The 13,787-nt window shown below is 38.2% G+C and overlaps 1 protein-coding gene across 1 annotated transcript in view; it reads right to left on the reverse strand.

Annotated features, from left to right (window-relative positions):
- The window catches only part of GRM1 (glutamate metabotropic receptor 1), a 147,041-nt gene that overhangs the window by 83,488 nt on the left and 49,766 nt on the right, over positions 1–13,787 (reverse strand). The window lies entirely within an intron of this gene.

Raw genomic sequence — 13,787 nt, forward strand, 5'->3', positions numbered from 1 at the left:
TGTGGCAGCTCTTCAAATATTGGAACACTGCTATGATGTCTCCCCTATTTCTTCTTTTCTTTAAACTAACCAAACTCAAGTCCTGCAGCCGTTCTTCATATGTTTTAATCTCCAGGCCTTTGATCATCTTAGTTGCTCTTCTCTGAATTTTTTCTAAACTCTCAACATCTTTTCTGTGATATGGTGACCAAAATTGGCTGCAGTATTTCAGATGTGGTGTTACTAGGGTTTTATAAAGCGGTACTAATGCTTCGCGTGATCTTGATTCTATGACTCTGTTTATACAACCTAGGATTGTATTAGCTTTTTTTTACTGCTGCTGCACATTGCTGGCTCATAGTCAAGTGATTGTCCACTAGAACTCCAAGGTCCCTCTCACAGTTACTGTTTTTAAGCCAGGTCTCGCCTGGCTTTGTACCTTTGATTTATCTTTTTCTGCTTAAACTTTTTTCTTTTAGTTTATTATATACAGTGCTTTTTTTCTAAAAAAAAAAAAAAAAAAAAAAGGTGCCGGAACTCACACACGTCATACAATCTGCCTTGCCTACCCTACAAGGTTCCATCCCAAAAAGGTGCCGGAACTCCGTTCTGGGCGTTCTATGAGAAAAAAAGCCCTGATTATATATTTTACTATGTCTATTAAAACATCAATAAAATTATTACAAAAAAGTAGAGAGTTGCAAGAACGTTGTTCTCATGCTCTTAGTAATACAATAAATGCCTTACTGTTTGGAAAAGTGAAGCAATAACTTGCAAAACATTTATTGGAAGATTGTAAAAGCTTGCTGGGTACTGCATAGCCTGTCCTTCAACCCAAAACTATTGTTTTGCCTTCAAATGCATAAAGATGGTGTAATGAGGCAAGCTCAAATACCAGTTCAGTCAACTTGCATACAGTACATGCAATTGAAGTGTGCACACTGTGTGTGTGTCTGTGTATGTGTGTGCGCGCTTCTTTGCCTCAGACAGCAAAACATGACGGACCACCTCTGTGGCACAAGTCTCCTCAAATTGCCTTTGAACCAGCTTCCATTACGCTTTAAGTAGTTAACTTCATTGCATACCAAAGCTGCAAGTATGTGCATGCAAAATCTCTTATTTTGTTTACTATTTTTTTTCCATTTGTGAGGTTACTGAGTGGCTCTGAACCTTGGACATTGATGACAAGGCTGCCACTTCACATAGGCTAGGAGGCCTTTTATGGTTGTCTTCCAGAACTCAATGATATTGTTTTAGCTTTTTGTGTGTGTTTTACTATTGTGGGAAGTTAGCCCAGAGAAGGAAATATTAAAAAGGCAGAAAGAAAGATATTGTTCACCAAAAGGATTTTTTTAAAAGCATTTTTTGAAAAGCAGAAACCAAACCTGGCCTCATCTCTTTGCCCAGGGCAGTAGCTGGTCTTATACATATGCAGATGTGGAACCATCAGGAAGTTTGGAGCCAGGGATCTCAAGACAAAAGAAGCTCTTAAGAGTCATTAGCCCCATCACCTGGGAAGCAGGATATGTTAATGGGATTAAACCACAGATATCAAAGCCTAGAAAAACACTCAGAAATAGCCTCAAAGTTCATGCCACAGGAACAGGAAACTATTCCAAGCAGGGCTAGAGGGTATAAAAAGACCTTCTGCCCATGTGCTCCCTCTCTTTCTTCTCCTCTGCTCCTTCTTGCAAGGACCAACTTTCTTGCATTTAATAAACTGTAACCTTCTTCCCAAAGCAGTTGCCATGTTTGCTTATTTATTCCCGGCTTGGATGAACCAGGATGAAGACTTACTTCTAACACTATTATGGTTGCTGCTGCTATATTGGACCTTACAAGCTACCCAGAGCATTAAGGGGGTGGGCAGTATATGCATTTGTTGAACAAGATGCTAAATAAATAAGGAGAGGGAAAGGAGGGGCAAAGTTATTCTCTATGAGTAGCCCTGATCCCAGCCTGACTATAGTGCTGAATAAGACTGTCCTGATAGGGACTGAGGACCAGCTGCCACATTTCTCCTAAAATAGTCATGTGTGGCTTTCAAGTGAAATATTAACAATGTGGTTTTCCTCTCATTTTATGACAGGACTGTATTTATGTTTTCCCTATTCCAGCTTTCTCTTCCCGGATCTACTAAACTTATTAGAATTGAATTTGCCTTATCCAGTTAAACTTCCCTCTCACATCTCATAGCTTCCCGCCAATTGGTTCATGATAATTCACTTTGCCTTTTAGAATAAATTCTAAGGTTGAGTTGTTCCCTAGCAAGAAGTAGAATGAACCTGTAGCATTCAGCAATAATTTTTCCATTTCCACCATTCCTGTTTCTGACATTCATTATGGAGAGGCTTTGGCATCTTAGCTTTTGGAGATGAAACTTTTCCTATAGAAAACCTTGAAATAAAAGCAGTTGCTTGGCTTTAACATTCTAGAATAAAAACCTTAATTAATTGGATGACTATGCAGTAAAAGGTCTTTAACATCTGAAAGTACCCTTTCAATGAAAGAGGTAAACAGGCTTATTACAAAGTCAGTAATTATACAGACAATCAACTTTTCCACAATTAAATGCAAAAACTCTTTCCTTACATTTTTGGTACAGAGGGAGACAGAAGGTGTTTTTAAAGTTTTCATGTAAACAATGTTCACTACCACTGAATTCAAAGATGTATTGCAGACCAACCCACACACCATCCACAAGTCTGTGTAATAGATTCTTATTAATCATTTTACTGAAATGAAATACAAAGGTCAACTAAGTATACCAAAGGAAACAAGAATCATGGTCTACTCTTCTCTGTGCCGTCTTTTGTTTTCCTACTGCTCTTAGAAAATTTGGGTATTCTGATAGAATCCTGCACGGAAGCGGCCAGACTAGACTCCAAATTTACAAACTCTCTCTGCATGTGTGAGTCAGGAGCTTGCTACAATTGTCCTGACATTCCTATATTCAGGGCTTTTTTTCTCATAGAACGTCCAGAACGGAGTTCCGGCACCTTTTTGGGATGGAACCTTATAGGGTAGGCAAGGTGGGTTGTATGACGTGTGTGAGTTCTGGCACTTTTTTTTTTTTTAACAAAAAAAGCACTGCCTATATTAATTCCACTTTGTGGTCTGGCTTTGTGCCTTTCTAAGAGTCTTTACAGTGACATCTTTGCCAAATTCTTCACTCTATCAATGGATCTTTTTCCTCAAAGTGCAGCAACAACTAATGTTACAATTATTTCAATATCACCTCAATATTGGAGCATTCTGTTTGTTCCCTTGTATGGCTGTTTTGCATGCTTCATTTATTGTATTTTGAATTTTATTGAATTGCAATAGTGATATTGCAGGATCATAAATATTAAGATGCATGATATTGTGTATTCATTTGCTAGAACAGTTGTTCCTAGTCTTGGGTCATAAGGCAAAAAAATCCAGTGATGTCATAACTGAATTATCGTTATGTGATTCTCTAAGGTAATTGCTAACCTTTTAAAAGCATTTTTTCTTGATGCTTCTTTTGGATAGGTTGAGGGAACTCCAATGTGGTCCACATACATGGACTCCAGATAAAATATAAAATCCCGCTGAATCAGTAATCCAGATTCAGTAAGTCAGGCTGTTCTGTTAGAACAGAACTACCTTTTGCACATTCCCCCTTCTAATGAGAAAATTTGCCATTGATGGGAATGTGACATAGCAGGTGATAGCAGGGACAAAAATGGCTGTCTCTCTTTTTTTCATGTGATTATTATGGACAAACAGAGGTAACCAGAGGAAAAAAGGTGGGAGACAGAGATTGAAATTACAGCTTCGTCTAGCTGGATCTTTGCTTCACATTCTTTGATTGTCTATTTGTAGAAAAAAATATTACATATTATATGTACAATCCCAAGTGAAAGTAAATCTGCCTGTAACAGAATGGAGATGTAGACATCATCTAATACTCTGTCATGTTATCTCACAGACATGTAAACTATCATTGGGGTGAAAACTTGAAAGTGGCAAAGAGCTGAGAGAAAAACAGATGAGGTTTTCACACATATATAGTCTCACACAGGAGGGAGAAACTGAAATGGGTTAAGAAGCTTGCGAGAAATTTTGGAGCATTGGAGATGGATTCAGATCAGGAGAGGAAAAAGAGCTACTAAACCAAGATGGGATTAAGAAGGAATCAGATTCCAGGCGGAGTTAAGATTACTGAAGTGGAGTTGGCATAGAAATCACTCTGCAAAATGAAGGAGAGCATGGCATCTGGGTGAATTCTTAGAGGGACAAAGGGATTCAAAGCTACCAAAAAAGTAGACCAAGATTGTGCTAGTCACAAGAGATTACCAGCAAAGTTTTACGTAATTTAAATCTTTGATTAATTCATTGGAGAATTTAGAAATAGCTACAGGGGAACCCAAAGGTGCTTTTTCATGAGGCAACTGGATTTTCTTTTTTCTCTTGGAAGACATTTCACTTCTCATCCAAGAAGCTTCTTCACGGAAAGCTTTAGTTTAGAACAGACACACTAACGTATTAGCGGAAACAACATTATAGCAGGCAGGGAGATAGTTAATTTTGGAATGGCAAATCAATTAGGCCATAAAGAAATTTACATTCCTTTGAAAGACAGAAGAGAGAAAAAGATGAGGAAAATTAAGCTTTGTTGTTATGCATTAACTGAATGCTACTTGCTTAGTTTCTATCCTTGACAGGCTATATATAAACACACATTTGCAAGAAGGGCTGGGTGTACAGTGTCTGCCTGTGAATCCTAAGAACTTACAACAGAGTCCTGGAATTTCTAACTAGTTGGGGAGGGAGGAAATCATATTAATGAAAAGTTTGTCCTTTATTCCCAATTATCTCTTACCTGAAAATTTTTCTCCTTCCCAATTTGTCCACCAGGTCTGTCTTCCGATAACTCAAGGGTTTCTACGAGCAAAATGTCACAACTATTTTGTCTCAACTATTGCTGTTCTCACAGAGTTAACCAAAGACTTTGCAATTTAAGGTGGCAAATTTTTTGTGAATTCACTTTGAACCCTTCCAGATATCTGGAGCTCATTTTATATTCACTGTAATTGCACCGATGAGTAGAATTCATTCGATATTTGTTCATCTCAACACATTTATTTTTGAACTATAGGTGTTCTGTTTTAAATTAACATTAACACTGGATGTGAAGTAGGAATACTTTGGGTAGATTTATGGAGTTTGGATGAAGTTTTGTCCTCAATAGATGGTATATATATATATATATATATCCAAATTTCTTTTTCTGACAAAGAGTTAAAGAGCTGGGTCCGATTACACGTTCGCGTAGCCGGATGCAGGCACTTAGAGACTGCATATAAGTTCCTCCCAGGTACCGCCTTTTTTGGACCCTGATGATGTCGGGAGCACCCGATGAAAGCTTGGTTACTTTGTATTTTATTAAATGTTTTTAAATGCTTTTAATGCTTTTAGATGCTTTTAAACACTTTTAATTACTCTCTTGGTGATCAGTGTTACTTATTGTCTTGTAATATATATGTATATATATGTGTGTGTGTGTGTGGGATATGTATAATGTGTGTGTGTGTGTGTGTGCAAACATTGGTGAATTGAATGATCATTTGCATCTAAGATTCTTTAGATAGGGAGTTAATCAAAACAAACAGAAGAATCTAGGTGCATTATGAGTATCAGATTTTGTAGAGACACATGATAGGCATCTTGAATTATATGAAGGGATGTCATGTAAAAGGGCAAAAAAAATTCAGAGCTGTTCCAGAAAAATAGGACAAGAAACAGCGGGTTTAAATTATAAATAGATTTCAGCTGGAAGTTAGGAAAATATTCTGACAGTAAGAGTGGCTCAACAATGGATTAGATTTTCTCAGGAGATAGTAGATTCTCTTTCCTTGGAGATGTTTAAATGGAGACTGGATGTTGTTACAGGAGTAGATTCCTGCACTAGGTAGGAGGTTGGGCTAGATTATCTCTCGGGACCTTTCCATTCTATGTTCTTAGGATTTTGAAGCTTTATGAATACGGGGGGGGGGGAAGCATTCCCCCCCCAATCCGACTCTACACATACAAACACAATGCAGAGCCACTGCAATGGGGAAGGCCTATCACTGACTGAAAACCAAAAGTTGTAAGTATCATCCAACCAGTAAGAAATGCTACTGGACAATGCAGTTACCAGCCCAAATTAGACTCCCTTTTTCTTTCTTTCCTTTTTCTTTTACCCAGGATTGCAATGCGGAATATAAGGCAAAAGCTCAGCTATCAAACTGAAATAAAGAAACCACATGGTATTATCCACATAAATACCTCATACGTTGTAATCAATAATTTGCTTTCCAGGAAACAAACAAAAGGAAGGAAGGAAGGAAGGAAGGAAGGAAGGAAGGAAGGAAGGAAGGAAGGGAGTCTCAAAGTAACCATGCAAAGAAATTCAGTAGTAGTTTCAGAGGGATGCTTTGCAACATGCCTACAACATGCCCTTCCTGTGAACTGCTGGACTAATGCAGCAGTTTGCATATTTAAAACACTCACAAATCAAATACCAATATGATGGACCTGTCTACCATTTCTGACCAAGAGGCACAAAATCCATTCCCGGTCGAAGATTGCCTGCATCCCAATATAACAAAATGCTTCCAATGTATTGTTACCAATCTTATATATGTAGCACTTCTAAATTAAAAATTCAGGAGCTGCACTCTGATGACTGTTGTCCTGAATGATAAACATTTCAGTGAAATGAATGCCCCAAGTCCATCCCCACTCCCTGCCAGCAATGTGTCTCCTTAAACCTCGGTACAGCTGCATTGTGTTGACCAAGGAGTTGAAACAAATACCTCTGAATATGTCTCTGCTCTAGCAAAAGCTTTTTGTTCTTTGTTTTCATCATGAAAATATGAGGCATGACCACAGTTCTAATAAACTTCTATACTTTTGACAGCTATATGAATATACGCATGACCATGGACATCTTTATATTAATCGCTTTATGAAATTATAGCCAATCTGGGGCTCTTTCTCTACTGAATTTTAAGTACTACATGGGAGGTTTGACTGGGTTGTATTTTCTATGCCAATGACCCCATCTCTCTTCTATTAACTCTATTTATAAACCTGTAATGGTCATCTATGCAGACATTTTGCCATGATTTCCTCCTATTCTGGAGAAAGAAGGAAATCCTGTTAGCATAAATAGTGTTGCTGCAATAGCATGCCTGTTAAATGCATCTGGAACAGCTGTGCTGTTCATACAGTTCCTTTGCATGACACTGTAAGGGCAGTGATTGGCATGGTTTTTTGGGCCAAAATTTGAACGTCCCCAACCACAGAAAAAGCCATTGCCAATTTTCATACTGAACATCTATGAATGATGATGGCTATGATGAGAAAGCCTCATTTTTTCCAAAACAATTATTGGCTTATCAACTGGATGCCCTCTAGGTGGTAGCAAAGAATTAAAATTGTTGCCTCTCTCTTGGTTGCCACTGTTTACCCTTCCAGGTAGGCTTTCAAGGATTTCGCGAATGCCACTTTACTAATAGAAACTTGAAATTCTGTCAGAGTATACTTCTGTGTCCTCTTATATTAAACAGAATCAGATTTATCCACTGAAAAATAGACCCATTTGAAAAGAAAATCAAGGATCAAAAATCAAAATCAAGGCTGTAGAAACTGAGATTCTGCTCTCCCCCTGCAGCCAAAACAGCACTCCAGAACAAGCACTATAACCCCATTGAAGGGGCAACAGATAGGCTAAACTAATTATAGTTGAACAAAACACCACCTCAGCTTGTGTCAGTTCCTGCCTCTTCTCGATGTGCCATCAATTGACCAAATAAGCCTTTCTCTGTTTTGGCCAGGGAAAAGGCAGCTTTTATACTAGAAAGTTTGTGTCAACTTCAGGTTCTTTCAGAACTCGGCTGGTGAGAAGATGGAGTCTGTATTCTAAGGACGTGTCTTCAATAAACAATATTCAAGCTGTAGAAAACAGGCTCTGTGAACGAGCCTAGAAATTAGGCATTTGGAGAATCCCACGGTTTCGGCAAATCCATTGTTTTAGGTACCTTTTAATAATTTCATTTATGGTCTGCTATTTGATTTGAAGTGCTTGGCCCACTGATTGGTATTTTCACTTCAACACTCTTTGTTCCAGTTTTTCTGGTTTTCTTATTTCACACATGCTTCAATTGATTGATGATTGACCAATTGATTGATTAATTAATTAATTAATACTAATTTGAGATCTATATCCTGCCTTTCTTTCTTTGCTTAGAGTAGTTGCATTATACAGCAACTTCAATGCAATTAAAACACAAATAACAGTCAGACATTAACATGAAATAAATTAAAATGAGATAAATGAACAGTTCAAATCTTGGAGGAAGAAATGTGCCTTTGCCACCTTCCTAAACACTGAGAAAGTGGAGATGTGGGGAAAGAGGAAATGCAGAGGAAACAGAAAATATCTCTGTCTCTTCCTCCCTGTTTAAAGTCAACCCTAGTCTAATCCTTTATGCAGTGGTGGGATTCAGCCGGTTCTCACCAGTTCGGCAGAACCAGTAGCTAATTTCTTGTTGACTTCAGCAAACTGGTTGAAGCCCTAGCCCTTTTCTGCAAGAACCAGAACGGACCACTGGAAGTGCATGGATGCTGCTTTCAGAAGTCCATTCTGAGCCAGGGAGGCCTCCCAGGCCCAGAAAAACCCACCGGAAGTGTGTGGATGCCACTTCCGGAAGTCCGTTCTGAGCCTCAGAGGCCCAAATGGACTTCTGGAAGCGGCATCCACGCAGAGAAACAGTTGTTCAGGTATTTGAATCTCACCTCTGCTTTTATGTAAGGGCAGTGTTGGGATTCAGCCAGTTTGCACCACTTCGGCAGAACCGGTAGCTAATTTTTTGTTGTCCAGGCCCAGAATGGACTTCTGGAAGCGGCATCCACACATAAAACCAGTTGTTCACATATTCGAATCCCACCACTGTGTAAAGGGGTAGCCACATGTAAAGTGTGAAGTCCACAACTAATGGAAAAGTGGAAGTGTGCAGAGGACTGTGGCATGGGCACAAGGATGAAGAAAATGAGGTGTATGAAGAACAGCAAGTGGTTGGAGAACTCTGCTAAAGGCTGGGAGAACCCCGGAGACTGGCAACAGCAACTGAAGTCTCAGTGGCAGTGGCCGGGTGAGAATACCTTTGGCTGGAGAGTCATTGGAGCAGGAGCAGTATGACAGCTTGTTGTGAGAGAAGGACAAAGGAATTGAGGATCTTATAAGTTGCCACAGCAACATCTAGAAAAATGAAGTCCAGAATGCTGACAAGCCTTTGATAGCCCGGAAAAGGCAAAACTTGGAATGTAAAGACAGGGAGCTGACAGAGACTACCGAGAAGACGAAAGATCCAACAGGAGGCTTGAAGAAGCAAGTCAGCATAGCAGCAGACCAGAAATGGAGGCTGCGAAACCGCCCCCTCTACCCAGCAACAGAAAGCTAAAGAAAAGCATAGCACCTGCAAGCAATTAACAAGGGCCTTTGTGAGGGCTGGCGGAGGATGGAGAGGCAGGGAATTCGAGCACCAGCAGAAGAATGCAGTAAAACAAGGATATGGCCGAAGTTAAGTCAAGCTACAGCAATAAATAGAAATGTAAATTAAGAATTCATAAGAGACATAGAGACTAAGAAGATAGAAAAATGAGACATGATTTTACCCAGAGAAGACAGAAAATCAATATAGCAACAAAAGGGGAAAGGAAGAATATACCGTACACTGTAGTCAACTGAGTGAAAGATAAGTAAACTATTCTGTAACAAGCAACCAACTGAAGACACACAAGGTTCAGTTTCTCAGAAAAAAATGTTGAAGGAGTTTAAATATTTTATTTATGTGTATCCCAGATTTATTACTTTTAGAAATAACTCAAGGCTACAAATATATCCAACACATCTTCCTCCTCCTATTTTTCCCACAACAACAATCCTGGGGGGTGGGTTGGGCTGAGAGAGAGTGACTGTCTCAAAGTCACCCAGCTGGCTTTCATGGCTAAGGCAGGACTAGAATTCACACTCTCCCACTTTGTAGCCTGGTGACTTAGCCACTAGACCAAGATCTGCACTCTATATTGTGCCCAGAAGGTAACTGGCAACCAAGGAGGGAAACTATCATAAGAGAAATTATATCTTCCCTGTATCTGGCGCTGGTTTATCCACCCATCTTATACTAATGGTAATTACTTTTCAAGGATAACAGTGCAGAACAGGAGTCAAGATTGGTTGGATGATTGTTGCTATGTCTAGTCAGCTCAGAAAATGCTGTAGTTGGTATATTACTGTAATTACAGAAACAGACTTTCTGGCACAGCCACATTTCCAAATCAGGTGACATCTGGGATCAAGCAGCCCCCCATCTTATTCCTTTGCACCATTGTTTATTTCTCCTTTGTTCAACTTACTGGTAAATCATTCCAAAAGACATAACTCTCACTGTGTGGAAGGTTGCTACTATCAACTTTAATAACTTTTGCTGCTATCCCAGCACCATTTTGAGATCTTAAATCTGGGCTGAAGTTAGGATACTATTAAGAAGGTGTAAAACTTAGGTTCACATCTTGAGTGGAGTTTTGTCTCCTTTGTTCCACAGACTGCGGATGGAGATGTCAGACCAATGTGTCTTGTGTACGCAGCTTCAATCTTTGTATAAAAGGAATGCAAGCACTATCCCGCACTGAATATAAAAGCATAGCCTAATCTTCTTGAGAAATCAGTATAATCCTAATAAAACTTATTTGTATTGTTCTTGCGTGCAAAACTAGATTTACTGATAGCCAACAAAAGTCAATAACACTCACACATTACTCCCTAGGTGGGAAGCTCTGCATGAATATTTTTGCTGGTGATTGGGAAAAAAACATTTAAATTAATTTCCTATAGTAGTTTGGATATTTCTTCACAGCTCTTGGTACTATTAGACTGAACTTTTGTGTAATTATTTTTATATGAACTTATTGAAGTTTTCTATTTTTAATGAGGTTCGTAGGCCTTCCACCTTACTCAAATGTGTTTTCAGATCTCATTTGATTTGGGGCTTCTGTAATTAGATGGTTCTTTTTATTGTCATCGTATCCATACTTTTTAGATAGTATTGTACTGGCCTTGTTGTTCTCTAAGAATCTATCAGGATTGGGACAGGCAATTAATATTTTCAAATAAATAAATATAAGAGAAGCTGTCACTAAATATTTCACTGGTTCTTCTATGAAAGATGTCAATGCATTCCTATGGTCCAAGGAACTCAGTGCATTACATTACAGATTTCAGTACAGTTCAAGGACATCAGAAATGTCAGTATTATCTGTCTTCATATCAAGTTTCTGTTTTAGAAAAATAAGGGCTTTTATTAAGATTAGCCAAAATATTATTTCAGTTATTAAAAAAACAGATTTTGCCAGTGTGAAAAATGACATCATAATTTGTCTTATTAATATGTTTACTTCTCAGATTTTGTGACTTCTTTCAGTTTGTCAAGCAATTTAAAAAGCAGTTTAAGCTTTACATGACAGCTCCCATCTGAGCTTGCAGCACAGAGGCGACACTAAGAAACTTGTAAAATTTCAGATGAATATTGGGTGGGTGGGTGAGAGAAAGTTGCTGTCCTTTCTTCCAAGCTGTACATTTTCTTCTTTTTTCTTTTTTTTAATCATCTTACTATAGTTATGAAAATGATATTGTTACAGATATATCTGTAGGCACGAACCTATACATTTCAAAGGAATTATGTGGAATTAAAAGCAGATGAAGCCTCCTCTTTTAATGCTCTCCTTTGCTGACTTATTACATAAAGTGACGTGAGGTGGCACAAGACAAGATAAATGAAAGAAAGATATGAGAAAAAAATAAAGGAAGAAATTGAAACTTAAACAGGTAGATTTTTGAAGTGAACAATCATACACTCTCCCTGGTAGCATGATATCTAGATACAAGTTTTTAATATACAGGGGAGAGAAAGCTTATAAATATCACTGAACTGTAAAAGAATTCTTTAACTTCTCTTCCCGAAGCAATCACTGGAGAGTATATAATTACAACATTATATACTTCCTTTTTGTCCATAATTCCCAATCTTGGGCCTTTCAAAGATGGCATGTTTGAAGGAGAGAAGATCAGTTTTTGAAGGCATATTGGGTGCCCATACAGATGTCTGAGTGGAAGGAAGGAAGGAAGGAAGGAAGGAAGGAAGGAAGGAAGGAAGGAAGGAAGGAAGGAAGGAAGGAAGGAAGGAAGGAAGGAAGGAAGGAAAAATATATTTACCTAATTCAGCAGTTTTTGCAATTGTTTAGGGAAGGGGGAGAATTACTCTCACAACATCTGCCACTAGGTTTATGAATTAAATGTGCTGGAGGAAAAAAGTGTTTACTTAAAATTTCTTCCCCTTATTTTGACAGGCTTCATGGTACTTGTACCTGCTGAAATAGGAATACTCTAAGCTTCCTATGATTACTATTCTCTTTTTTGACAGCTCAGTCTACCACTCCTGAGAGCAGGGATACATCATTGGGCCCATAAGAAATGGTAAATTGAAACACTGACAAGTTGAAACCCTCAGGCAGTTGGAAGAAAAAGAACAGGTATCTGTGGATGATGTTTAAAAGACATAAGGTTTAACAAGTTCTACCGTTGACACAGATTGCCAAATCCATGATATTTTTGATGACTAGCAATAGGGTTGTCTCACCTGTACCTATTACCTGTGGAATCATCTGAAACACCTACTTTTGCTTCTGCTTTTGCCTGAAAAGAGGAATCATCCATATACTTGACTAAAAGTCTTTCTCACCTCTAGCTTAGCCCAAAAGGAAAAATGCAGAAATGGATCTTTCTTTGTACTAAAATACATGACTTTTCTCAAACATATTCGGAGTTTTCCTGCATAAATATAATTCAATTATATTTCAAGTTGCCAGTTTTACTCAAATAAAATACTCACAGCATTCAAGATTAACTGCATGTTGGAAATATTATCAAAATGTTTTCATTTTGTATGTATATAATTTTTCATTCCCTGGGAAACCTTTTTGCTCTCATGATATTTTCAATACTCAAAAATATAGAAGGATCTCTAATTATGATACATGTTTTCAGTTATTGGATGAAGTAATAAAAGAGCTTCATTTCTAACTGAAAATATTCATTTTATTAATTTTGGAGGGAAGAGAGAAATATAGACCAATGTGGTTATCAAGCACCACACAGCTGGCAAGTTCAATGAAGCAAGAACTGCATAGATTTCAGTTAGTCATGCTACCCTGGGGTGGATATAGAATTTTGGATATGTCAAAGACAACAAGCCATTGAAAATGAAACATTTGGAGATCTTTCTGTAGGGATATGTGTAAAGAGGAAGAATCAGTATTCAAAACCTGTCAGCTCTTCAAGTTAGGCCAGGTCAGGAAGCAGATACCACAAGAAATAGCGGAACTCTACTTTATTAATTATTTTAGGCCAAAATAACAGATTCTTGAAAGCCTGCAAGTACTTTGCCTTCCCTCCCTCTTATACCAAAGAGAATCAAGGTGGGGCAATCTTGAGTTTCTTTCTCCCGCTGTCTTGTTTTCCCAGACAAAGCTCATGTTGTCTTAATGGTTGCCATGTATTTTCTCCAAGGTCAACTCTGTCCTCCTCTATTAATCCACAACGTATGTCATAAACTAATAAAACAAGTTCTTACATAAAGTAAGACCGTACTACTAGCTCATGATGCTTCTTTTTACCAGAAGGTGTTTATGTAATCCATCTTTAGTACTCAACTTAGCACATTTTGTTCATTTATGCA

The sequence above is a fragment of the Protobothrops mucrosquamatus genome, unplaced genomic scaffold (genome assembly GCF_001527695.2).
Source record: "Protobothrops mucrosquamatus isolate PMUCROS unplaced genomic scaffold, P.Mucros_1.0 scaffold1535, whole genome shotgun sequence".
In the NCBI taxonomy this organism is placed as follows: Eukaryota; Metazoa; Chordata; class Lepidosauria; order Squamata; family Viperidae; genus Protobothrops; species Protobothrops mucrosquamatus.